Source organism: Cuculus canorus, chromosome 2 (genome assembly GCF_017976375.1).
Source record: "Cuculus canorus isolate bCucCan1 chromosome 2, bCucCan1.pri, whole genome shotgun sequence".
Lineage (NCBI taxonomy): Eukaryota > Metazoa > Chordata > Aves > Cuculiformes > Cuculidae > Cuculus > Cuculus canorus.
In genome coordinates, this window is record NC_071402.1 from 95,464,346 (window position 1) to 95,490,834 (window position 26,489).

General features: G+C 39.8%; 1 protein-coding gene across 2 annotated transcripts in view; it reads left to right on the forward strand.

Moving 5' to 3' along the window:
• The first annotated feature begins 8,261 nt into the window (after positions 1-8,261).
• Positions 8,262-26,489, forward strand: part of RNF182 (ring finger protein 182) — a 37,378-nt gene continuing 19,150 nt past the window's right edge. Inside the window, exons 1-3 of one of the 2 annotated variants that reach the window (XM_054060724.1) lie at positions 8,262-8,338; positions 14,793-14,920; positions 20,882-21,007. The gene's annotated coding sequence lies outside the window, so the exon portion shown is untranslated. The remainder of the gene's footprint in view (positions 8,339-14,792; positions 14,921-20,881; positions 21,008-26,489) is intronic. The other variant, XM_054060725.1, reaches the window with a different exon arrangement.

The window sequence follows — 26,489 nt, forward strand, 5'->3', positions numbered from 1 at the left end:
ATACTCTTTCTGTAAGCAGCAGAAGAGTGGAAACCTAAAATAACCTTAATAGACTTCTACTGATTATAAAAGTAAGAAAGATTTTATGTTTTGTGCTTATCAGGTAAATCTTGAAATGATAAATAGTGGAGTAAAGGAAAACTCCAAATTAGTAGTAGAATTCTTTCATAGATAAATAATATTCCAAAACTGTAGTTTGATTTTCTAACCAAAGCCTACATTTCTGAAACTCTTCCCTAGTCCTCAAATTCACTTATATCCCAGAATTACTGCTTCTCTTCAAAAATTTTGTTCCATGTTCACTTTTCTATTTGGGTCTCCAATTGACTTATAGTATGAGACAATTTAAGGATTTTTTAATTTAAAAAATGTTACATTTACTATAACACAAAACTGAGTTTAGGACTGTATACATTAATTAATGACAATTTATTGATTCAGATATTGAAATTACTGCTGTGGCTTATAGATCTTAGCAATGCAGGAACATTTATTCAACATTATTCTGCCTGCACTGGCCTTCTTACTGTATGCATCATTAACTCCTTTGTGTGCAGTGAACCAATGAACAAGAAAATAATAAATTCTAAGTAAAGAGGAAGTTGACGGGAAAAGCTATAGAGTCTTTCTTTGGCTTTTCGGGTTTAGTTTTTTAATCTCAAAGTTTTTGTTTTCTTGTGTTCTTTTTTTTAAACCTTAAGAAGCAGCTTGTGATTAAATAAACTGAAAGCATTAAGGCTTCTGACATTCTTTCACAATGTAATTAACATTACCCTACCACCTCTTTCATATCACAGAGAATATGTATTTCCTCTGGGAACTAGTATACCTAAAGAAAATTAAGATGATAACACATAATATGAATTCTACCAATTTCATGCCTCTGGTAGACACAGAATCACATTCTAGAGAAAGTTGAGTTTCTAATAGACTAGTATTTTTTTTCCTTACTGTTATTGGGAGCAGAGGCTGGAGGTGTAATGGTTCATGAACATTTTAATGGAAATTCAGCTTGGTTAAAAAAATACCAAAAGAAAACAGCAACAAAAAAAAAACAACCCAGAGCAAAACATTGTATAGATAGTGTTGATGGCAAATGAGTACTGAAATGCAATTGTTACTGCACTTGCTTTAGCTCTGCCATCATGTTTCATGATGAGGATGGAAATGCAAAGGGGAACAACCATTCCTAGTACCAAATTGCTGCATGGACTCCAGCTGTGAGCCAGTAATTGGGGTTTTTTTTTATGGGAAGCAAGAAAAGATGGGCACATTTTGAATCTGATAACAAGTAGTACAGCTTAGTCAATCTATTTGAACAATCTCAGGCTGGTTTAATGCACAAATAGCATGGAAAAACTGTGATTCCTGTGCACTGAACAGATAACTTCAGCCTCAAGGCTTGTTTGGATGATGTAGCTAATATGAGAGTAAGAAGGTAATAGTTGTAATAGTGCTCTGCAGTACTGGCATCGTAATTTGCTATCAAATTTAAGTATGATTTGGGTTTATACATAAGTAATAGCTGTGTGAAGTATAAGTGATTTTCAGCTGGCTGAACATCTTGGGATATGTGTGGTCTTGTCACATTATTATCTTTCCCAAGATGTATGAAGTCCCTACTTTTTATGCCAGTCATGTTTCGTATATTGTTGTACTGAATTCCCACTATATGAAAAAAGTAAATATAAAATGGGTTAATTGAATTTATTATGGCTGAATGTAATAATAAAGATTTTAAAAAATATCCTAAGATCTCCTTAAAGATTTTGAAGTTTTGCATGACTAATGACTGGAAGGCTTGAAGTGAAAGTTTCAAAAGTGACTCATTGTGATGTGGGATTGGGATTGTGATGTGTTAAAAGAACAGAAACAGTACTTAAGTCAACCTGTTTTTCACCTAGTACGTTTGCATCTATTTCAAGAAGGATTAACCATCAAATATTCAACCTACCTCTGAGCCGGATTAAGTATGAACCGCACAGCGGGTTACTAGGTTCACTAGTCAAGAAGTTTTCAGACAGGAATCTGCTGGTGTTTGGCAGGACCACTTACAGGACAGAAAATACAAATACAGGACTACACCCATCGTATGGATCTGTCTTTGGATACCTGAGTCCCTGAAGGCCAGATTTGCAGATGAGTTTAGAAAGAAAGGCTTGCAGTTCCCCAGCAACGCAGTCCTTGATGATCTGTGGAAAGAGAAACATCCAGTGCTGTGCAATTGGAAAGGATGTTCACTTAGGCATAAATGGGTGCCAGCAGGAGAGGAGTGGGGGGCTTTTGTCCCTCCTGGAAGAGAAAGGGAACCTACATATCAGTTGAGAACCAGTATCATCTGTTGTCATATCTACTCCTTCTTATCACCAGCAATAGATGCACCAGAAGAAGGTTCAAGAAATTCAATAATTTGTTCAAAGAGGACTTTCTGTTAATGCTCCTTTCCCTCTTGCTCATTTTACCTCTGGCTTAATGACAGGCTTATGCATTGAAATATAAAGGTTTCAATCCGTTTACATGTTCTATACAATCTAATCCTTTCTTTAAATTTTATCTCATGTAACAGTGAATGCTTTCACTCTGATAGCTAATATTTCCTTTCATCACTTTCAAATCTGTATTTTTAAATTCCACTGTATTAACTCTTGTTCTTAAATTATGAAAAAAGGCAAGTAGAAATGCAGGATTTATCTCCTTTGTGCCATTCATTATTTTTTATAAAGCTCTATTATGTCCTTTCTTCAGACCTAAACAGGTCTAATCTTTTCCGTTTCTCCAAGAACAAAATTTTATTTCTCAGCCTTTAATCATTTTCACTGCCATTCTCCAGATGCTCTCTATATCTGCTATATTTGTTTTGCAGTGGAGTTCACAGAACTGAGCAAGGTATTCACTATGTAGCAAATAACCGATCTGTGGGAATTACAGTATTTGTAGTGTTGGGTTTTTTTCCCACTAGCTTTTTGTTCAACATAGCTGTCCACTGAGCTTTCTACGGTAATGCCAGGATTTTTTTTTCTAAGCAGTTACACTCAATTAAGAACCCAGTAGGTTGTGTGAATAACACAAAATACACTATCCAGAGTTATGCTTTTCTAGTGTTAAAGCCTTTGGCCACTGGGGTGTTTATTCAGCTACTTAGGCTAGGCTTCACCACCTCCGAGGCTCTTCTACTGTAAGCAAAAGTAAATTGTGGTATGCATGCTGTATATTGCCACATTTTACCCCTTTCCAGACTAATAATATCTTAAACGTATCCTTTTAATTCAAAAACATATCCTTTTAATTCTTGGCAGGGAGGTTTAGAATAGATATTAGAAAAAGTGTCTTTACCAAAAGAATGGTGAAGCATTGGAACACGCTGCCCAGAGAAGTGGTGGAGCCTCCTTCCCTGGAGGTATTCCAAAACCATGTAGACGTGGCACTTTGGGACATGGTTTAGTAGGCATGGTGGTGTTTGGCTGACAGTTAGAGTGGATCATAGACTCATAGAATCATAGAACCACAGAACCAGAGAATAGTTTGGGTTGGAAGGGACATTAAAGACCATCTAGTTCCAACCCCCCTGCCATAGGCAGGGACACGTCCCACTGGATCAGGCTGCCCAAGGCCCCATCCAACCTGGCCTGGATGATCTTAGAGGTCTCTTCCAACTTTAATGATTCTATGATGTGTTTCCGTGAGATGCCCTGTTGTCACAGGAGGCTTGTAAGTGCATACACTTGGGATGTACCTATGCTGCCTCGCACAGAGAATACAAACACAGTCAAGCATGTCTGTGACAGTATAGCACTACACTTCAACTCATCTATTGCCCGTTTCTCAGTAGGCCACTTCACTGCCTTGTTTTGAGTAGCTGTGGTATCAGTATGGCACACCAATGTGAAGGGCAGGCATGAGCTTGGCCATGTTGAAGGTCAATCAGATAGTTGTAATACTTGTTTCCTGACAGTTTTGAATGGTCAACAGTACTTTGTCTTCCAACATAAGTTTGGTTAGGAGTCTTCATAAACCTCTGATAACCATTTTGTTAAATGATTGGCTGCAAGTCTAAATATATTTATACATACTTGATTTTCCTTATGCTAGTGTCTCCCCAACACTAGTGTTTTTAAAAAGGTATAGAAAAAGAAAGGCCTGGAATCCAAGTAGCCTGGACACCATGGATTTTGTAACTACAGTGCTCCCTTTCAATTCCTCCTTCCTTCAATGAACTTTTTATATTCCTCATCCCTAAAACCCACTTCCAGCCACTGCCACTACTGCGGTGGCTCCACCAACAAGAGGCACCTGTGAGAAGCAGCTGGCAGGGGTGGCGATGGCCTGTGTCCATTTGGCACTTCAGTTCCTTTTCGTACTGATGTAGCTTTGACTCTGCAGGACATCCAGGAATCTCAAGAAAAGGGTTAAAATATACATTTCTGCAAAAAGGGGAAAAAAGAAATAAAAAGGGGAAAAAAAGAAGATATATCTGAGGAAACATAATTGAAAGATAGCCTCAAGGAAATCATATTTTCCTTTTACAAAGCCAGAACCTAGGAGTTCACCCCCTATTTTAGTATATTTAGTATTTTATTGCTTCTTTCAATTATAATTTCAACTCCTTTTCCACATTCTGAAGTCTCTAATCTCCAAAAGAACTGCTAGCCTATAGATGCAGAAAAATGGTTTCGCACTGTCTCCTGACAGAACGATTACTACAATTATTACATTATTCAAAATTTATATTGCACATATCTAAAAGGCTGCAATTAAATTAGGCCCCACTGCGTTCACCACTATCCAAATGTGTAACTAATGGCATTCCAGGCCCTGAAGAAAGACATTTAATTCTAAAGGAAACTCCTCAAGACAGAAATTACCTACAGTTTTCTTTTTTAGGAAAACAGTGCCTGGTGCTGGTGCAGCACCACAATCCTAAAACAATAGTACTAATGATAACTAATATTAGCATTAAATATTTTTACTTCAGTTTTACCACAGCTTACTCCTCTCTTTTGTATTAATATGATGTGGTAAGAATGTATTTCATTCCTTCAGCTGAAGGACTTTTCAGTGCTATGCTAAAGATACTTTGCTCTGCTTGCAAGGAACAAATAGTCCAGCAGAATAAGTGTTTGGCGGGATGAATGGTATTTGGAGTGAGGACAAATGGCAAAAAAGAGGGGACACCATCAAAAGCTGTTCTCCCACTCCATGTGAATGTTAACACTTGTTCAATGTTCCTTCAGTACACCGAGTTACTGGGAAAAAAATCCTTCATGCTGAGAAAGACGCACATGTCACTGCTGAGTCAGAAGCTGGCAATGGTCATATCAGCACAAATTTTTTTAAATGTTCTTTTTTTTTCGTCACTTGCCCCCAAGGATGTTTATGTTCCTTAAGAAACGTTTCCAGAAGGCATTATAGTTGTAGATTTTGAAAGTATTGCCCTTAACCCAAACTGGGAGAAATAGGGACAAAATGTCAAAACATAGAGACAGGATAGCTTAGTGCTAAAATTTTACCAAATGTAATGTTGATGTAATACTAATTTGTTACTTCAACCCAAGAGTTCAATGTCTTTTATGTTGCATTCCTCTCAATATGACTATAGAAATACCGTGCCGGAAAACAGCCCGAGTAACAGCTTGGCACATTTGCCATTAGTGCCCTACTTCTTGAATGCTATAACAAAATTTAGCATCCAGATGACATTAAGCTAGTTAAAATTAAATGCATTTTGAGCATTTCAAGCAAAGTTGTGGGTTTGTTTTTTTTTTTTTTTAAATACAGCAGTAAAACACTTTACAAGCACTAGAATGGTGAACTGCCTAAGGCTCTGTCCTAAAGATACAGGTGATATCCACTGACAAAAATGGCTCATCTCTGTCAGTAAAATATCACAACCTCCACAGGAAAAGTAATCTAGAAGGCACAGATATCTGCACAATACTAAAACACATCTGATTGTGCCTGCCTGGAAGTCTCTTAAGGCATCACCCAATTGTCTCAATCACATTTTCCGAAAATGCTATTCTTTAACTTCAGCCCAGAGAGGGAAACTTGTTTAGAAGTCTATGTGAAACTGCACTGAAGATTAAAAGCCCTGGGAACACACAAAATAATGTCAGTACTCAGGTGTTTTGTATTAGTGAAGACCTGATAGTAAATAAGTCTTTCCTATCATTTTTCTAGCCCTTCCCGTGCTTCCACCTGGGAGAAAGTGCTATGAAATCCTTTGGTAAGAAAAAATGAATTGGCACCATAGCAACAGCATTGTGTTGCTTGCTGTCAAAACAATGACCATTTCTTCTAGCAACATTTGTGTTACTAAACTCTCCCTTTTCTAAGTATATCTTAAGTTAAAAAACATCCTTACTTTTCCAAAAGGTTTTAGAATATTAATTGTACTCCAGCTTTCAGGGTTTTTTTAAGAACTACATATATTATGAATATCGTTACTTCATTTGATTAAAAGGAGGAAAGCATTCTTTTACGTACATGAAAAATGAGCGGAACTTCTGTATTCTAAGATCCAGCATGTGGCAGATCTTCCACTTCTCTAATGTTATACTTTCCACCTCGGAGCAAGCAAATTCACTATAAGTTAAAACAAAAAAAAATTATTTCAGCTCTGTTATGCTCTGACTGGATTTCTGTTTTTTAAATCTAGAATTAGTATTTATCAGGTAAATTAGATAGATAAATATGTGGTGACACCCTGTCTTTCATATTCAACCTTCTATCTCCCTCATTTCTGCTGTCATTGTCATTTAGCTGCGTTAAAGTCTACCAGCGGTTCTGCCATAAGCCGGGTTGTTTTGTGAAGAACTCCTGTGGGGGGGTCTTTCTTGCAAGCTCTTCCTAAGGAGTACTTTCTGCATTGTGCCAGCAACTCTTGGCACAGATTTGTCAGCTCACAGTGACTTGCACTGCTGATACTTAACAGTCATCCCCTGTAGCTTAGCAGTGGCAGTAGCTGAGATGGATAATGCAGCCTCTGAGTTGTGCCCTTCATGTTGGGTTTCTGTTCAGCGAACTTGGAAAGCAAATTTAATCAATATAAACCAGGGAAAGAGAAAAGGAGAGATCCATCTCGGGCTTCGCATCCATCTCGGGCTTCGCAGGATGTTTTATCAAATTTACTACTATCAAGAGAGAGAGAGAATAAGAACGTTTCAGGGAAAGAAATTAGAAGACAATAGATTCAACAAATGAATACCAGTGAGTGGATAAGGAGGAAAAGAAGAAGAAAGGAGAGACTGCCTCAGCTTTTGTCAGTCATACAAGCAGGGAGAAGGACGTGAAGATGGGCATCCATGACATGCCATGTGCTGTTGCTGTAGGAAAACACACCATCCCCTAGACTCAGGATAACACCAGGGAGACCATGAACCTCATAAGCATCAGGATGCAAAGGTATCTCCCACCTATCCGGCTCCTTTCCTCTGATCCATTCTCAGCCTTTTCCTCCTTTTCCTTCCCACCATCCAGGTTTCCCTTTCCATTTGCTGCCTGCACAGCACCCAGGACAACAGCCCCTACTCCTCCTCGTCCCTTAGCGCTGCTGCATCAAACAAAATGCACCGTAGCAGACAAAAACCCCAACCATGCCATTGGATCTCTCTTCAATGACTCTGAGCTGCTGCCCAGAAGGATCCCAGGAGCAAGTTCCCTAATAAAAGCAATTCTTGACCAGAGGATGTGAAGCTAAATCACTTGTACAAAATCAAACGCTGTTGCTGAAAAAAGTTTGGTCTGGGGTCCGGTGGGGTGCGGGGCGGCAACGATTCAGGACCAAACGGGCTGCGAAGGCTGGGGGGCAGGGGCGGGAGTCCAGGTCAACCCCTGCCAGGTTGTGCAGACGCAGACTCCTCTGCCCTGGAGCCCAGCTCTCGGAGTGGGCGAACTACGGAGTGGATGTGAGCATATCCCTGCGTGTGTATTGGGAGAAGGCTCCCCGAGGAGCTGGCAACAATGAGGCGAGGGGTAGCCTGAGCACCTTCCCTGCCCGGGGAGGCAGTGAGAGGTGAGGGCAGGGGCACCCTAAGCATCTTCCCCGCCCGGAGATACAGGAAGAGGTGAGGGCAGCGAACCGCCTTCCCATGGCAGGGCTGGGCTGGGCGGTGCCGGGAGGGCTGGCTGCAAGGCGGAGGAAGAGGCAGAGGCCAGGATATTCCTGAATGAACGGCTGTCTCCCCGGCGCACACCTCCGCCCGGCGCCGCCTCCCTCCCGCCGCTCCGGGGCGCAGCCAGTTTCTATAGCGACGGCGCTGATCCGCGGCTCTTCCGAGTAGTAACAAAGCCGGCTGAGCGGGGACCACGGCTCCGTCTTCCGAACGCATCCCCGAGAAAGGTAGGGAGAGGGGCTGGGGGGTCCCCGGGGGCGAGGAAGGAGCGCGGCGTCTGGGATGCAGGCACGGCGTGCGCCAGGTTCTCCCGAGGCGACTCCCTTTCCGACTTGACCTCGGGGGGATACAGGGGAGGTGCGGAGGTTCGGTTCAGGGTTGGACCGGCAGGTCGGCTCGGCTTCCCGAACATCCCCGCACATCCCCGCACCGCATCTCCCCGCACATCCCTGCACATCCCCGCACCTCCCCACACATCCCTGCACCGCACATCCCTGCACCTGTCCACACATCCCCACACATTCCTGCCCCGCACATCCCTGCATCTCCCAGCACATCGCTCCACTGCCCATCCCCGCATCTCCCCGCACCCTCCTGCCTGGCACCCGGCTCCACTCCGTGGGCTGCAGCCACCCGGCTGGGCTGGGCTTTTCCTCTCCCCCGGTGACAGCACTTCCCCTCCTCAGTTACGATTACCCTTGATAAATAATGGGTTTGTTATTATTGGTGGTGTTATTACAATATGCTTTGCCTGCCCTGGAAATTTGGGCGTTACAAAGTTTAATTTGTTCAGCTTTATAAAGTGATATTGAATAGCTCTAAAGTGTTCTACTTATTTAAAAAAAAAAAAATCTGAAGCATTTGTATTGAAGAGTAACCAATAAATTACTGCTTGGTTTTAGGAGTAAGTGTACCAAAATGTTTTATGTCAAATGAGCTTTCAGAGTCAGCCTAGCTCATCAGGAGACTGAGCTAAGGTAAGATGGTAGAAGTGATAAAACCTTACACCTTTGCTTATCTCAAGGTTAGTCCAGAATTAGGCATCCTTAGATCTTGAGATACTGATGTCAAGAGGGTCGATGGGAAGGTCATTAGCGGGAGAGGTTCCTTAGCGATGTTTGTAGTGGCTGTATGAATAACATCTGAATCGTAGTGGCTGTCTGAATACCCACATGTTTTCAGCAGAAGTTTAAAATTCAGAACAACTTCCTGATGATAATAGAATGGCTGACCTTGCACAATGAGGTCCAAAGGAGCAGCCATCACGGTTCATTGCTGAGTGATTTAGAAAATAAACTAGGTTTGGGGCCAAGGTAAAATTGCACTGTGGCATGGATGCAGCAAGCAGGATGCTCGAGATGGCAATGTTCTTGGATGCGAACAAGAGAAAAAGGGAAGTAGTATGTGAGATGAGACAAGTGTGGCTATCATAGTTACTGAGTGGGTGGACAAGAATTGAAATTTTAAGTAATATGTAATCTAAATACCAGATTATGTGAGATTTAAAAAACTATACACAAAGGTAATGTCAAGGTAAAAGAACCCAAAGGCTAAGTATTGACTAGAAGAAGTTGAGAGGTATATAACAACAGTGACTCTTAAATGAAAAGTGGAACTACTGATACCATTTAAGCAAACAGTGTGAAAATACTTGATACGTTGGAAGGACAAGATACAGCTCTTTCAGCAGTCATGAATACAAGGAGCATATAAAATGAAGACAGGCTTCTCTCGCAAGAGATGCATAACTGAGATTAAGTTTAAAAATGAGAGTCAATCAAGGTTAAATATTTCTCAATATAAAATTTAAATGAGAAATACCATAGCAATAGACACAGTGGAATTCAGATCTAGTTTGTTAAAAACCAACAAACAAAAAAGTTGGATTTCTTACTTATGTTGTTTGCATTGTTTTGCCCAGTGTTTGTGTTTGTCCTTTGCTTCTTTCAGAAGCGTCACAACAGTTGTTTTGTTGAAAAAGTTATAACCTTCTGAATGACCTCTGTTTTTGATGCAACAGTGAAAAGCAAACTCTTGAGTTTATTAAATGTGTAAAAATGGAGACCTCAGATTAGTTTAGCAGGATGGAAAACAGCATTTCAAGACCATACTCCAGGCTATCTGAAATTGAATGCACCTAGCAGCAAGTAAAAGGTCAGCTGTGTATAATAAAGACCTGGGGACTTCTTTTCCCTTAACTGCCTGGCAGAGAATGAGAAACACCAGAACTCAGTGCGATCTTACCCTAAAAGCTAAAAGGATAGGCAAAATATTTATGGTTACTCTGCCAAGTGACATTTCAGTCCTGAAATTGTTCCATGTGGCACAATTGTAAACTCCACTTGATGAAGTTTATCAGAGGAAAAAAAAAATGTAGTGGTTGAAGCAATACCAAGAAAGAACAAGGTGGATTGCTATGGATGATACGTCCCATAATATAACCTGATGTGTATAAAGGTTTCTAATGGTCTAAACTATTCTAGCACTTAGATCACAGTCCCTTAGACTGTCGTTTCACACCTTCCTGATGCTTCTCAGTCCAGACAATGTTTACAGCAAGTCTGTTCTCAAATTGTCACAAAAGCATCCTCTAAAGCTGTGCACTCTGCACAGAGATATAAGGCCACTGCAGGAGTCTGTGCTTGCCAGTGTTCCTCCAGCTTTAATCAGTCTGAGTTTAACGTGTTTGTCTATATTGTGGGTTTAATGACTCTGTTTTTCTGGAGATGCACGTGTGCTTGCTGTAGCCAGTAGCTATTTCAAGTATACAAGGACGTTTATCACCTGCTGTCTAGAGGCTGTGATTTCAGTGCCTTCCAGCAAGGTTGCTAAGGAGTATTAGGCATCCTTGGAGAGCAAACCTTGGGAAAGTCTCCTGTGGCCTTTGCATGCGTTGTGTGCTGAAGTGCTTCCTATCCAATATAAATGACTGTTCTGACAGTAATATAGTATGGGCACCTGTGTACCCTAGAATAGTGTGACATGATGATTGTAACTTTCTTATATAAGGAAAACGTTTGCAAATGTGAGAGTGCCGTGGTAAGCTGCAAAGAGCTCACGCCTCCTGAAAACGCACCTTAGATTTTAAATTCATTAGCAAAGACACATAAGGAAGTGCAAGATGTGTAGCTTTTAACCTACCACAACTCTACAATTTTTTAAACCCAGTCGTCTGTGTTTTTGTTCAGCTTGGTTTTCCTGCAGAGATAATGCAGATCAGCAGTTTAGGCACAACAAATGCCATCTTTCCTGCTCCCATTTTATCTTTTTCACTATAGACAGATGAATCCAATTTTTCAGATCTGGTTGTGGCTTAGAGCTAAATTATTTTGAAATGAGCGGATATTGATGGGAGAACTTAACTTTGGTAAATTTCAAAATGGATGGAAGTCTTTATTAACTCTTCAGACAAGATCTACGCAAACATTCAGTAAAAGTTTAAATTACACAGCAGCAATTTAATTTTAGTACAGGTAGTGTGAAAAGCTGACACTCCAGCATTTACAAAGTGTTGAGCAGAGACTTGAAATTCATCAAGGGTTTGCCTGATGTCGCTTGCCATTTCTAGGAGATTTAGGCAGAGTGTAACAAAGTTTTGGTTCTCTGCAAGTCTGAAGTTAATAATTGTTTAGTAGATATGTATCACATTTTGAAAGTGGCATCTATAAAGATTACTACTGCTGGGGCTGCCATGTTCAGAAATTGAGGAAGGGATGGACTGTCTTATCTCTCAGCTTTCCTGTCTCACTTAGGAGTTGCCCAAGCTAAAAGGAGGAATGTCAGCCTGGCAGACAGAAAGGGGTGTGACAATCTGGGCTTGAGAAAAGCTGTAAGGAAACCTGAAAAAAACCTGAAGGTGTATGGGTATGCAGTGAGGAATAAGATGGGGGTTGGAGTGCAGCCCATGATTGAAATATAGCCCTGGAGCCAAGAGCCATGATGGAAGAGAGTTTCCTGGGACTGGTATGAGTGAGGTTGAGATGGAACTGAGATGAGGACAGGCTGGTAGACATCTGGCCGGGAAAATCTGTAGGTATTACACTGTGTGCTCCAGTTCTTAGCAGTAGATGGCCTAATTAGGCGCTGAAAGCTTCTTTTAGGCTCACTTTTGCAAGCTTCCAAGGCTTCATCAGCATTATCTGTGGAAAATATCCATAGTCTAGTGGCACTCTTAGCAGGGCTGAATCAATGGCTGGACTTGATGATCTTAAAGGTGGTGATCTTCCAACTGAAACAATTCTGTGATTCAGTGATTCTAAAAGGTGTTGGTCAGGAAACCTACACCTTTCCATAATAGTTTCAGGGCAGGTGGTATTCTAGGCAGGCAAACTCATTTTGGCAGGCAGTTCGTGTCAAAGAAAGAAAACTTCCATTTCAGACAATAGATGGTTAGCCAGTCTGTAAATCTCAGGCAGCAGATGTACTCCTGTGAACAGAAAGGAAATATTCCCTCCTTGGTGACTCACAAGCAGTGACCTGATCAGAGTCTGCTTGAAAAAGCGTCTGACCTTGAAGCTGCTACTGTGGAATAGCTTTATGTGAAAGTATGACTTGACCCCTGAGGAGCTACCCTGCAGGTGTTTACCAAGAACCTGCAGAAGCCTCCTTATACATGCCTCCTTATACATGATGGGGGTCCTGGAGTATCTCCACAGTAGTATTCTGTGGTGGAAACAAACCTGCTCAAGCTGATACTGGCCTTAGACTCTTTAAACAATTTCACTCTTTAAAAGTAGTTCTGAAATATGTTTGAAGAGGCCTGCCAGTGCTTTTACCACTGCTGGAAATATTTAGCTTATTTAACTGAATTTTATAAACACCTTAAGCAGAAATTTTGAGAGGCATTTGAATCACTGTCCAGGTGGAGTGTTCTATAGCATGCATGTATGATGAGGGCTTTTAATTTACTGTATCTTTTCCAGTTCACTGAATTACACACATATGTTGTTAAACTGACAGCCAAATGAAACTCTCAGAAAGAAACAGTGCTGTGTTTGGTGTTAGGTTTAAATGGTGTACGGTGGATGAGTCGTGGGGCCACAAATTAAACAATGAGAATAAAACAATCATTCACTAAATAACTGCTGATTATCCCACACAATCAATGAAGCTTCCTGTGGAAGAAAATGATGTGCGATTGTATGACTAAAACTGTATTGTAATACCTATATTCAGTGAAAAGCTGATGTTTTGTAATGCTCTAGTATTTAGCTTTGCTTTCAGTATATTACAGACATTTTACTGTGTCCAGTAAATCAAAGAGTGCTTTTGTACCTGATGCTTTATTCCTGTAATCAAGTTGCCTCTCATCCCCAGATAAGCTAAACAGATTGAGCTATCTAAAGCCTTCACTTGAAGTTTAATTCGGCTCATGAATATTTTTTTGTGACTGACCTCACTGTTTCTGTGATAAACTGTCCAATCATTCAGTATTTTTTATAGCATAGGAACACCAGAGCTGCACAAACTATCTTAGTTTGACTGTCACCAAATGGTAATGGTATCTAGAGGTAGAAACCAGCTGTGTTTCCCTCCTCATCTGTCCCATGGTGCTAAATCCATGTTGCTAGGATCTCATGCACAGTGACTCGTCCTCTGTGATTTCTACACACTCCTGCTCATTGCAGGCAGAGGGGTGGAAGTGGACTACATGACCATTAGAAGTCTCTTCTGACCCAAACTGTTCTGTTCTATGATGCTATATTTTTTCAAATTATTTGTTTCCATTAGATAGTTCCCCACTCTCAAGGACTGGTTTGATAATTACAGACTCTCTATTCGGTTGTATTCAGGTGCGTTTGTTTGAAGGAGCCTGGTTTGCCACATAATCCTGTCCTCTTAATTGTTTACTTTTCTGCCAAATTTTTGTGCAATCCATACAATTTATTAGAAGTTATTTCACATTTTCTTCAAGTCCACAAGCGAAAACACTTATTAGCCCTGTCCTCAGCCCCTGCTATTTGATGATCTCTTCTAGCAGGCATTAGTGGAGAATTGTCCGTCAATTTTCAATCTACATTATTCACAGCGTGAGTTAGGTACCCAGCTTATGTGAATAGTCAATAGTCACTTTTCTCAAGAGCAATCTGATATAATAATAATGCAACTAGAAAGTACATGTTAAAGAGAAATGCTATTTTCTTTTGTTAACTACTCATTTTGTTTGTATACTTGAGGAAGGTTATTAGGTGGAACTGGTCTCTGCATTTTTCTATATCCTAATGTATTTCTCCTTTCTTCTCTGCCATCACCATGGCAGACCTGGAGTTGTCTTATCATGCCTATAGGTCTCTGAGATAAGACCTCGATGTTTGTGCTATTAAGTTCAAAGTCAACACCTTGAATAACACTTGTTAAGTAAATGGAATAAAATGAAATACGATCTTACTCATCAGATCTATCTAAAAAAAAGCAAAAAGGAGAGCACCTTCTGACTGTATAGCTTATGTTATTCTTCATTGTCCGTAAGGTGGCATTTTACACTTGAGAAGATAGACATGGGTACCTGCTCATTTAAAGATCAGCTAACAATGAAAAATTTCATTCTTGTCTCTCTCTGTCTTTTAAAAATTAGGAACAAATTATGTGTCCAGTAAGATAAAAACTGCCCTTTTTATACTGTAAGTTTCTCTTAGCCTGAAAAATATTTCACTTCAACGTAACATACCATGTCTCCCACAGGACAAAGAGAGAACAGAGAACATATGAACCATGAATCATCTGTTTTTGTTATCAGTCATTTGGACATTTTGGTGATGATGGATGGATAGATTGAGACTAGAGCTGTAAGCCAGCTTGGCAGCTGGAAGGTAAGTCCCTGGAAGCTCACCAAGATGCTTTCTCAAGAATTACGCCTCTATTTTACAGGTTATATTTTGCCAAATCATATCCTAGAACATAAAATATCTTCTTGAGACAATAGGACTTGAGCATTATGCACTTAAGCATACATCAGCTTTCAATGGAATTTAAGTGTGTATGTACTTGTACATATGCTCAAGTAGGGATCTGAAGGATGCTTTCTTCAATGGGAAAATAAAGAAACAGCTCTTACAAGAGTTATAAAGAGCACAGCAGAGCTGAGAATTAATGGTGTGCAGGTGATGTAAAAATGAAGTAACAATAGAGTGTATCGATGGATCCCACAAAAATCCCAAATGAACTAAGTTTCTAGTAAATCCTGTGTCATCTGTCTCTTAAGAATAAATGAAACTCTTGCCTGTCTGGTTTTCCCACGTATACCATCTGACAGGCAGGTCAAAGCATTTTGTAACTCTGGAATGGAGAAACATTGAATGCAATGGTGTCTCCCTACCTTTCTTTCATGTATCTCCTAAGATCATAGAATCATAGAATCATTGAATGATTTGGGTTGGAAGGGACCTTAAAGATCATCCAGTTCCACCCCCTGCCATGGCCAGGGACATTTCCCACTAGACCAGGCTGCTCAAGGTCCCATCCAACCTGGCCTTGAACACCTCCAGGGATGGGGCAGCCACAGCTTCCCTGGGCAACCTGTGCCAGTGCCTCACCACTCTCACTGTGAAAAATTTCTTCCATATGCCTAGTCTAAATCTTCCCGTCTCCAATTAATAGCCATTCCCCCTCATCCTATTATGACATGCCTTTGTAAAAAGTCCCTCTGCAGCTTTCCTGTAGTCCCTTCAGTTACTGGAAGGTCGCTATAAGTTCTCCCCAGGGCCTTCTTTTCTCCAGGCTGAATAGCCCACAGTTGTGTGCTGTGCTTATGGGTCTGGCAACATTTGCATTATAAAGCTTCTTTTTCTGAATTTATTATAACCTGGCCAAAATATTTGCTTCATGCTGAAGGGTGGCTTTTAGGGACTGAGGATAGTTTTCAGTGTATTAGTCAGTATAAACCTAAAGTTTCAGTAGCGCATGTTGACGTAGACTTATTAAAATAAGAATTCTCACTGACTTTGGGACAGGGAGGAGGGAGGCATGTCACAATAGCACACAGAAAGGACCTTTCTGGGGCTCTTATTTTTAATGCAATTTTGTTATTCAGATATGGCTGTGAATAAGTTTGAACAGCCTTCTGAACGTAGTTCCCTGTTAAAAATTAATTTGTCTGCCTATTTTTCTTCTTCAGTAAAGTAAAATTATTCATAAAAAGAAATGTCAGTTGTGCCAGACTTGTAATTTATTTTCAGTTTTAATAACATTAATATGATGCTTGACTCACTGTTTGTCATGTATATAGATAGCTCATAGAGCGTGTGTATGTGTGTTTGAAATTCTGTAGGTCTCTTGAGAGGGTAACAGCTTTTCTGTGGTTCTAGTCTGCACACACATGCACATTCATGCACAGATATTTATAAGTACTTCCCCCCCAAGAGAGCTGTAATGTTTTAAATTATGCAAACATGCACACATGTATATTTATATTTGCCAGACAGACCAAGGGTATAAATTGACATCACAGATATACCTATGGAAATTGCCTACATACAGTGCTGTAAATTACCGTACAAACAAGTTCATCCCTGTCACCTTTTGCTTGCCTGTTGTTCAAGGAGGAGAAACGATTTACACAATATGATCACTGAAGAGCAGCTGTGGAAATAATTCTATGCAGGTGTCCAAAAAAGAAGTGACTATCCACTGACTGTAAAATAGTAACTTGTAACAAATGATCCTGCTGCATAATTGATGCTTCCTGCTCTTCACTGCTTCAGTCTGCACCTCTTTCAATAGCTGTGTTGTGTCTTTGTACGTAGTGTTGTCACAATTTTTTTTTCATTTATGGTCTTGTCTATGCGAGTACAGAAAAGCCAACCTTATTGGAACACAGATTTTTTTAAAAAGGTGTTTCAAAGGGCTATCCAAGATGTTTGAGACTAGACATAAGGACAAATTCCTTCACTATGAGGGTGGTGAGGCACTGGCACAGGTTAACCAGGGAAGTTGTATATGCCCCATCCCTGGAGGCGTTCAAGGCCAGGCTGGATCCACTCCCTTGGATTTAGTGGAAAGTGTCCCTGCTCATGGCAGGGGGTTGGAACTGGATGACATTCTTTAAGGTCCCTTCCAACCCAAACTATTCTATGATTCTATGTTTTATTCTGCTGCTCACACACTAGGAGTGTTAACCAAAACACTGATAAAGGGCAGAAAGAAGCATGAAATAGTGCTATGACAAATAATAACTCTTGGGAAACAAAACCAAAAAATCTACAATGATCGGCAGATGACTGTCTGTATTGAAAAGCAAGGTTAATGTCATCCTATTGCCTCTGGCCCAAAGCTCTTTTCATCATGTCTGAACAGTTACATTCATCTTGGGACATTTCGAGAAATGGCAAGAGGCAGCTTCAATCAACAGTTCCTTTGATGTTTGTATACGCATAAAATTAAAATTCAAGTGTGCATGTGTGTGTTATATTAATGCACATAGCTGATGGATTAGATTCATTATTTGTAATTATTATTTGTTCACAATATCTTTGGTGGACAAGACGCAATAAAGCCTTTGCTGTGCAGAATTTAGGTTCTAAACTGACAGAAGTGTAGCAAGTAGGTATCTCAGAAAATTCCAGAGGAAGAGGTTAATATTATTTGGCATCATATTTTAGTGAAAATGGATTGGAATTGTTTCTTGGGTTTTGAGGGGTTTTGTTTGGTTTGAGTTTGGATTTTTTGCAGTAGGAAAGATGGAAGAAATGGGTCTTTGGGGAAGAAGTATGAATTAAGAGTGGGATTTCTGGACTGGCATGTGGTTGAGAATGAATTTCTATCCTGACAGTATGCCTGTTAAAAAAACACGCTTTGCACTACCAGTACAAACTGCAATGTTTAGATCAAATTTTCCAGAGAATACCCTGAAGGAGTGTGGAGTGCTCAGTTAATAAGCAAAGTCTGAAAGACTTGTAGAAAAAAAAAATCAAACTGAACCCATATATTGCTAGTTCATATTATTCTGAGAGAAGGAACAAATCTTGGGAAAGCAATTTAATCAGCATTCCTAACACTAAGCAGTGGCACCGTTCCTGTGAAGCCTGCTCCAGAAATGACGTCATTTGTTCACCACGACATACCGGGCCACTCAGACTGGCACACAAATACGGAGCAGCTGCCCCACACAAATCCAGTTGCATATCTAGCAAAAGAAAGGCTCTAGTCAGAGATATGAATGGTTATTCACCCATCTGCAAAAAGAAATGCAGTGTGCCAGGCAGCAAACAGCAAGCATCATACATTCACTGATGAGCAAAGTTATAGTGGGAAAACCACAGGGAATGATGTTGATAGGAAATGGGTAAAGATTGGGGATCTGTTCCGTTACATTTGCTGGTTCCAGCGAGGACACTGACAAAGCTCACTTCCCGCGTACAGCTCCAGATGTCCATTGAACCTTTTTTCCCCCCAATTTTTCTGAACAAAGAATGGCATTGCCACTGACACACCAGAGATGGTCCCTGGTCTGCTGGAGGTTTGAGAGGAAAAGAACTGAAGTGGTATAGCACTGCTTTGCCTCTCCACAATGCCAGCTGCCCTGGAAAGACTGACGTTAAAAGTTTGTGTTGGCCATTGTGTTCCTGCAGCTGGCTTTTAAGCTCTGGAATACGACAGGCAAGATATGCACAGGTCACACCAGTTTTAGAGTTTCTCTTCATTACATTTGAAAGGAGAAAGGGGCATTGGTATGGAATAGAAGAGTACAAAGACATCTTTGATCCCCTGCCTAGACTGAGTGAATTAGCTAAATGGTGAATATCTCACATTATGCAATCATTATTGTTCATCATTATGACAGGCCGGAAGGAGCAAATATAATAATTAATACGAGGCACTATGATAATGGCATCGTGTCCCAGCTTTAAATTGTTTAAAGTGAGGTTCTGTTTTATTTAAGTAACTCCCTGATAATTCTGTTAAATCTTCAGTCTTGAATCAGCATTTAGAATAGAGACATCTTGTGTCTTCTGTCTGAAAAGGCCTTTGAGGTGGGAATGTCTGTGTTTGTATGCATGTGTTACTCATACTCCATCCGTCAATATCTACTGATTGTAGAGCTCAGCTACGACAGAATATTTTTCTTGAAACATCAGATAAAATTATCTAGCTAAATGTTATTGTACACATGTGCTACTTGTAGATGAATACATTAATTTATCAATGAAATATATTGATATTGTTCAAAGAAATATAATGAGCTACTTTTCTTCATTTTTGGAAATGAAGTGGGTTTTTTTTCAGTTGAACAACTGCTGCTAGCAACAGTATTCTACCTGATGTGGTTTCTTTTATGAGGAGATAGTAGTGCTCATTTTCAGCATGAAAATTGCAATTTCAAGTTTTATCCTGAAGTATCACATATCTCTGTATTTCCCCCAATATATAGTAACGTATTTAGAAGCGTTGAAGTGTAGCGTGTGAGCCAACGCACCCCCTGCTCTATAACCCTTCCTGGAAAAGGCACTGTATTTTAGACCTTCTTTTGAAAATCAGAATCATCAAAAAAGTAATATATTAAGAACAAAATTATCTGAAAATGTGACCATTCATGTAAAAATATATACATATAAAATTTATCTTTATTTAATAGTGCGGTTCATGCATAATTCAGATCAAAGTAATCAACAGTCAGTCTTGTTTATGTTTCTTTTAATATTCGTTCATAGTGCTGGGAATGTATAATGAATGGAAGCCCATGGATGAAGACAGGCATAAGGGAATAGTGTTAAGTGCCTTTGCTAAAACACTCCCTTAATGGCCAGCCTCCTGTTAGAGGCAGAGAGGTGAACGCCACCCTTAGGGGTGCCTAGAACCCAAGCTATGGCCCAGCTGGCAATTCCATATAGCTAAGGGGTAAAATGTCAAAAACACTCAGGGAGAATTTAACAAATCTTACAGCAATTGCCAACATTTCCAAGCAGGTATGCTCCTAGTTAGGGATTGTGGGGGTATTAAGCTAGCTTTGTTTCTCCAGAGCAGCACTGCGATCTGTACTGACCACAGCAGGCAGATGTCAATGCTTGTCAAACCTCTCATGTGCTCTACTCAATTTACTGTCCCTTGTGTTGCTGTGAAGACCTTCCTCATCATCTTGTGTGTGACTCGTGTGTGGAGTTGCAATATGCATGGTATGAGAGGTTGCCTTGGATCTATCCCCTGAACTGTTAAAAAGGCCAAGGGTGATTTGAGTGCTTCACTGTGAGTCAGGCTTCAAAACAGGTACCCCGAGGAGTTGTGGACCCTCCACCATCACTGGAGGGTCCGTTCAAAACTAAAATGGACAAGGCTCTGGGCAACTTCAGGCCTGTCTCTACTTTTGTTAACAATTGCAACAGGAACCTTGTAACAATGGGACAAGGGCTATAAGTACGGCTGTTGATGGCACACAGATTTGGAGATCATCAAGATAATAGCATGTGTCTACATGCAGTTTCTCAGGACACCCACTTCAGGAGACAGGTCAGTGAGTAAATCCTCTTGATGCACAGAGGTAGGACAGGGTGAATAGATTGTTTGCTGTTGGAGACAACAGAAAGGCATATCCAGCAGTAGCACATGGTTGCCAACCTAAAAAGAAACCAGGCTGAGGGCTGTCTAACTGGCATCCCTCTCCACCATGTCATTACAAGGAATGTGTCTCTATTATGAATACTGTACCGATTATTTGGTTACATATGGCTTGGTGCTTGTGAGTACATGGGTTGGAGTGAGATCAGCACCCTCCTGTTCTGTCAGGTCTCAGGCTGAGCTCTGCTGAACTGTTGGCATAGCGTTGCAATATTGTTTTCTAGACTTCTCAGGAAGTGAGGTTTGGACCAGATGACCTCCAGAGATTCCTTCCAACCTAAGTTCTGTGATTCTGTCACTCGAACACAGGAATTAGTGAAGCATGTTCCATGGTCTCCACTGCACAGAAGGTAAGATTAGTGTAGTTTTATGAACTTTTCTTAAATCTTACATTTTTGTCTTCATTTGTTCCAACTACCCATGACCTCACAGGTAAGGATTAAAGATTTTTGTCTTCTTTTTTAAGGGTGGATTTGAGTCACCCAGGTACAAGGGGAAAAAGAATCAAACAAAGACAAAATCTAAAGCTTTTTCAGAGCATAAAAGTTAGTTTCATATTCCCCAGAGGGGTTATTTTGACTATCTGTTAAATAATCTTACACTTCAATGAATTCCATTCGGTAGATCTTTTTGATCAGAAAGCTGTAAACTTCTGAACTTCAGGGAGCTGGGATTGAAATGTCATCTCAGTTGTTGACTGAGACAGGATCAATGAGGATTATGTAGCCACTTTAAAAAAAATACAGTGTCCAGACTGAACTCCTCGGTTTGCAGACCTCGTCTTGTAATGTTCTTCACTGTGCTGAGCTGACTGTATGAGGCTGGACCCACAATTAATCTCTTTTATTCATCTGTACAATAATGTTGGTGTATGTATGGAACAAAGGCATGTTACTCAAAACCATGCATGTCTGTCAGCTCCACAGCAGACCGATAGTTGTGCTTGTTGTTTTCCTTGTTGTCTGAGAAAATACTGTTTCTTTCCAACACTAAAGGATCTGCTCTGAACCTCATCTGCTGGAACTCCTTGTCTAGCCTTTACCCTTAATAGAATTTCCTGTTAAAAGAACCAAACCATTTGTCATGGTGGTGGTCTGACAGCTCAAGAAGTAAATGTTGTGAATGCATCACTCTCTTCCCTCCTCCAATCTCTCCTGTTGTTGTTGGGAGTTTTAATAGCTACTAACACTTGTGACTGCACTTGATAGTGAGAGAATTTGATTATACAACAAAAAAAAAACCATTTTTCTCCTGTATTTTGCTTTGGCTGGTTCTCTAACATTTCGCTGTAGCTATTCTACTGGTATCTCCAGCATCAAAATGAATTCCATGGTTTGTTTTGTTCCTCTTCTGCTTTATCATTCTGTTACCGTTTATCATGTTTATTCTCATCTGCATGGTAAGCAACAGAAGCCATATCTCATTACTCCTTTTCACATTCAAATTAGTACCAAATTTTCTTATCATTTATTGTTGTTATGTAACAAAATATTTTTCCTTACCTTCCACCTCTGCCTATGCCTTAATACTTTCTTACTGTGATTCCTGTAACTTGTAACATACAAAGTGTAACCTACTCTTTCCCAGCTGACTTGACACTTCCATTGCTTCCCTTCTCCTTATCTAAAGCCCTTGTATCTCTTTAGACTGTCTTCCTAAATCATATAATTATGCATCTTTGAAACTCCCCACAAATTCACCTTGTATATCAACTCAAACTTGTTTTTATTTCATTCAAACTTGCTTCCCCTGTGCATGCTTTCTGCTGTGCTTCTTAGCATGCCAATTTAGAAACCATTTTTCTTGGGTTTTCTTCAGTTGCAGTTATCTCCCTCTGTCCGTGCTATACATAAAACTCTTTCAGATTCAACATACCACCGCCCTCTCTTTTCTGTGATTCAAAACTCTCTTCTGTGAGGATCCCAAGAATCTGAGACTGCAATCTTGTAAATTGTATTCTGGGTTCAATTACGCTCATGCAACATTAGTGACTCTGTGGAATACAGCTCAGTGGCTCTGCTCAGGATCAAGCAAGAGTAAGATTTACTGCAGACTGCTTAGAAAGGAGAGTGGCCATTTACTTTGAAAGTCCTTTTTTGTTCCATGTAGATCTAGTGCTAAATGATGTAGTTATTAAGGTGTCAATGCAAGATGTCTTACAGTCTTTAAAGACAATTACAATGTATGGTACTTAGTTTCCTTTTCTGAATAGCTAAGTTCAAATATTACCGAGTGAAATGGTTAAGGATTGCTACTGACAGTGAGTGAGATCTAAAGTTCTTTCAGAACTCTGGGTGTAATAAGCTGGTGGTTCCACGTGCTCTGTTCACAAAATATGAGGCATATCTGAGGCTGTAATGTCTCATTTGGACATGATACCAAGTCTGTGTGAGCGTATCAAATACTTCATTCACATAATGTTCGATCAGTAAGTCCTTCAGACTTGATATCCTGCCAATGGGGCTGCCATAATTTGAGTATTCATAAACATTGCCCTTGAGATCTTGTCTGCTCCTTTCTGCACAACCCAGGGTATTAAAAGAAGTTTATCTTTTTGGGTAGGGAACAGCATCCTGCAGTTTTTATGAATTACTAGATGCCATCATAGCTCTTTGTTGATGATGTTCCCTGGTTAGAGTTGTATGTTATGGAGCACAGTTATTTCCAAGATTTAATAATGTGACAATTAGAAAAAAAATTTTTTCCAATAACAGAGCCAAGGAGAAGTTAATGGTTGGTTGTGTCAGTCTCCCAGTCAATTCAATCCAACTTTCGCCTTAGCAAGGATTACAGATTTAGGAATTGAATAAATGAGGCAGTAACAAATTTTAGAAACATCAAAAAGGTTTTTATTCTATGAAACAGAAACCAAGAAAGGATACAGTACTATTATAGTGCTAAATTCTACCTGCTTTCTCCCTAATACCCTAATAAATAGGAATTTTGTCAAGCAAGGCATGCATGTATGTCCTAAGAAAGTGTTTGGATCCAAGATTTCATTGCTGCTGTGATTTTCCAATCTAATCTCAGTGAGAAGATTTAATGAACTAATTTCAATTCAAGTTTTTCTTAACACATCTTTAGAACAACAGGCTAGCATAAGGAAAGCAACAGGAGAAGATTTTTTTTTTTCCCAGCAAAGGGCTTTTTTTAAGACAGAAACCAATGTGATTTGTTCACATTTTATTTGCAAGTATTGCATCTTGTTTGGCTGAATCACTGTTGATTTATAGAAGAGAGTCTAGTTTACAGTATCTTTGTCTGATGAATTATCAATATGCCTATTGCCATTTTGCTAATCAAAAAGCTTTTAACCATTCTGGCCTAAAAGTAGAGAATGTTTTTATTGCTGTACTATAACATAAATTGCGTCACTGAAAATGCTGTACAGAACTTTTTATTTTATGGAGTTGAGTGGGATAATTGAAAGCTAGAGGTTTGTGCATGGACATGGATATTCTAGTACCTTTTGCTGTAGAAAAAGAATGCTTCATTAAGAAGGCAAAATTGCCACCAGGACTGTCTGAAGTAAGTCAGAAATTTCAGTCTGAATCATTTGGTCAGAAGAATTTCACCAAGGGGTAGGCATGTTCTGGCAGTCTTTGCCCAGATGCTCTCATTCAAACCAGTAAGACTACACAGAATACATGCACTGCACTCAATACAAGAAAGCAGCTTTGTCCTTAGAAATCAGTCTTAGGTGTATATGGAGAACTTTTTGTTTGTTTATTTAAAGCAATAACTGTTAGCCTGCGCAACTAATCTGCAGACTGCAAACTTCTGTTTGCTTTACAGTTTGGTCATTTGACTTGATCTGGTATGCAAAGCTGTCATTGTTGCTGTGTGATGGGCTTTTTGCAGCAGTCATTTGGTCTCGTGAATCCCCTTAACATAAAATTCACTATCTGAGCAGCTGCTTCACCCTCAATCCACCTTTGTCTGATGATCCGTCCATATATATCGTTGTTCTGTGAAGGCCCATCAGAAACAGGGTTCTTTCGGGGGAAAATTCATGGAAGTTACAATTTTTTTCAAACCTTCAGTTGCGGCCTTGTTGCTTCAAACTTGTGAGACATTACTGGGCATGCCACAGCTTTCAAAGGCATCTGTATGGAGGAACACAGCCAGACATGATGGGAATAGCAACATTTACATAAAGTTTTGAATAAGTGGAGATAAAAGTCTCTACTTTCTGTTGTTACTGATCCTCTGAGGTACCCAGTTCAAATGGAGACTATCTAAGTTGGGAAAGTCTCAGAATGAGAGGTAAAACTTTTACTGCCTTCTAGGATATCTCTTATCACATTTCAAAATGCAGTCTTCTGTAGCTTAACACCGTACAGTGACTGGTTACAGATAGGCAAGATTTTGGCACAGGTTGTGGGAAATGGTACATAAGTTTGGCTGAATCTCCCACAAACCAGATTAGTTTAGATAATCCAGAACTACATGTTGTTAGGTTGCTTCCAGTACCAGATCTGGTTCAGTTATATCAACACTGCACTGCTGTTTGAAGTGTGGATGTACTTGCTGTTGCAAAATACATTTACCACGATTAATGGGACTTGCCCTTCAGGGTGCACTTCCTTAGGATGCACTTTTTGAGAGCATCCTCCAGAAGCAGAGAACAGCAAATATGAGCTTATAAGTCCTCAAAGAATACTGTAATCATTTGACTCTGGAGAAGAGACTAGAACTGGATTTTATTCAGTTTCACAGAGAGCTCCTTCTCTCAAGAAGCCAAGCCCAAGGATTTTAACTTGCTACAAGCTATGTGTCCTGTGTTTGCAGAGATGTGGAAAAAGTCGCAGATTCACAGTGGGCGCTATGCTTCCTTTTGCACTGATTATTAGTGCAATACTTATAACATTATAAACTGTGGTCTGGTAGGCTAATAAGCAGTATTCTGTAATGGTACTTCAAACATTGAATTTTTCACGGAAAAGCAATCACAAATAAAAACTAATGCTTCTTAGCTTCCAAATAGATACTACATTTCTATAGTCTCTTTTTTCTAGATCTTCCATTCTTTGCGAATTGTGTGCATTCAGCACACTGGAAATGAAGACATAGTGAAATATGTGTTATCCTCTAGTGTTTAGTAAGTAAGATCATTTATGAATTCATCTTTCTAGTATCCCGTTTTGGAAAATAGTCTTATGTAGTAGGACATCAGAAGTAGAACATTCAGAAGCTGCTCATTCACTTGCCTAAGTAAAAGCAAAGCAGAGGAAATTAATTATTTGAAACATTTTAAAGATAACTGTCATTTAAGACATCTGGTATTTTAAGATGCTCTTGGTTATGTTTCTGTTCTATCAACAAAATCTTTTTTTAGCTAGTAAGAGGCAAGAAATGTTTTTCATTTTGTTTTTCATTCCATAAGCCTCAGCCAGGCTACTCATTTGTGATATTGTACATAAATCCTGATATCCTTGGGAAAACTCACTGAAAAGCTGCTGTGTTGATGTTGGGATTTTATTACATTAAGCAAAATTCAAAACTCGTTTACCATTCTAATTTCTTTTTTTTTTCTAGCCTTGTACTCTACGTTGCAAAGCAAAATAAAATCCTTGTTCATTATTACCAGTTAAGAAAATACCAGTACCTGGTCTCAGTTATTAGTTCACAGTAAACCAGGTAAATAGGCAAGTATAATGACCCTCTATGGGTCTATTGCTGTTTAAATCTTTAGAATTCCGTTTTATGCTTTTTCTATCTGTTTTGTGATGATTGTTTTTTCCTTTCTTTCTTATTAGTTTAATATGCAGTCTGCATTTCTGAATATGTTTTGATTGCTCCCAAAATTTCTGAAGCAATGCTTTCCTCTCT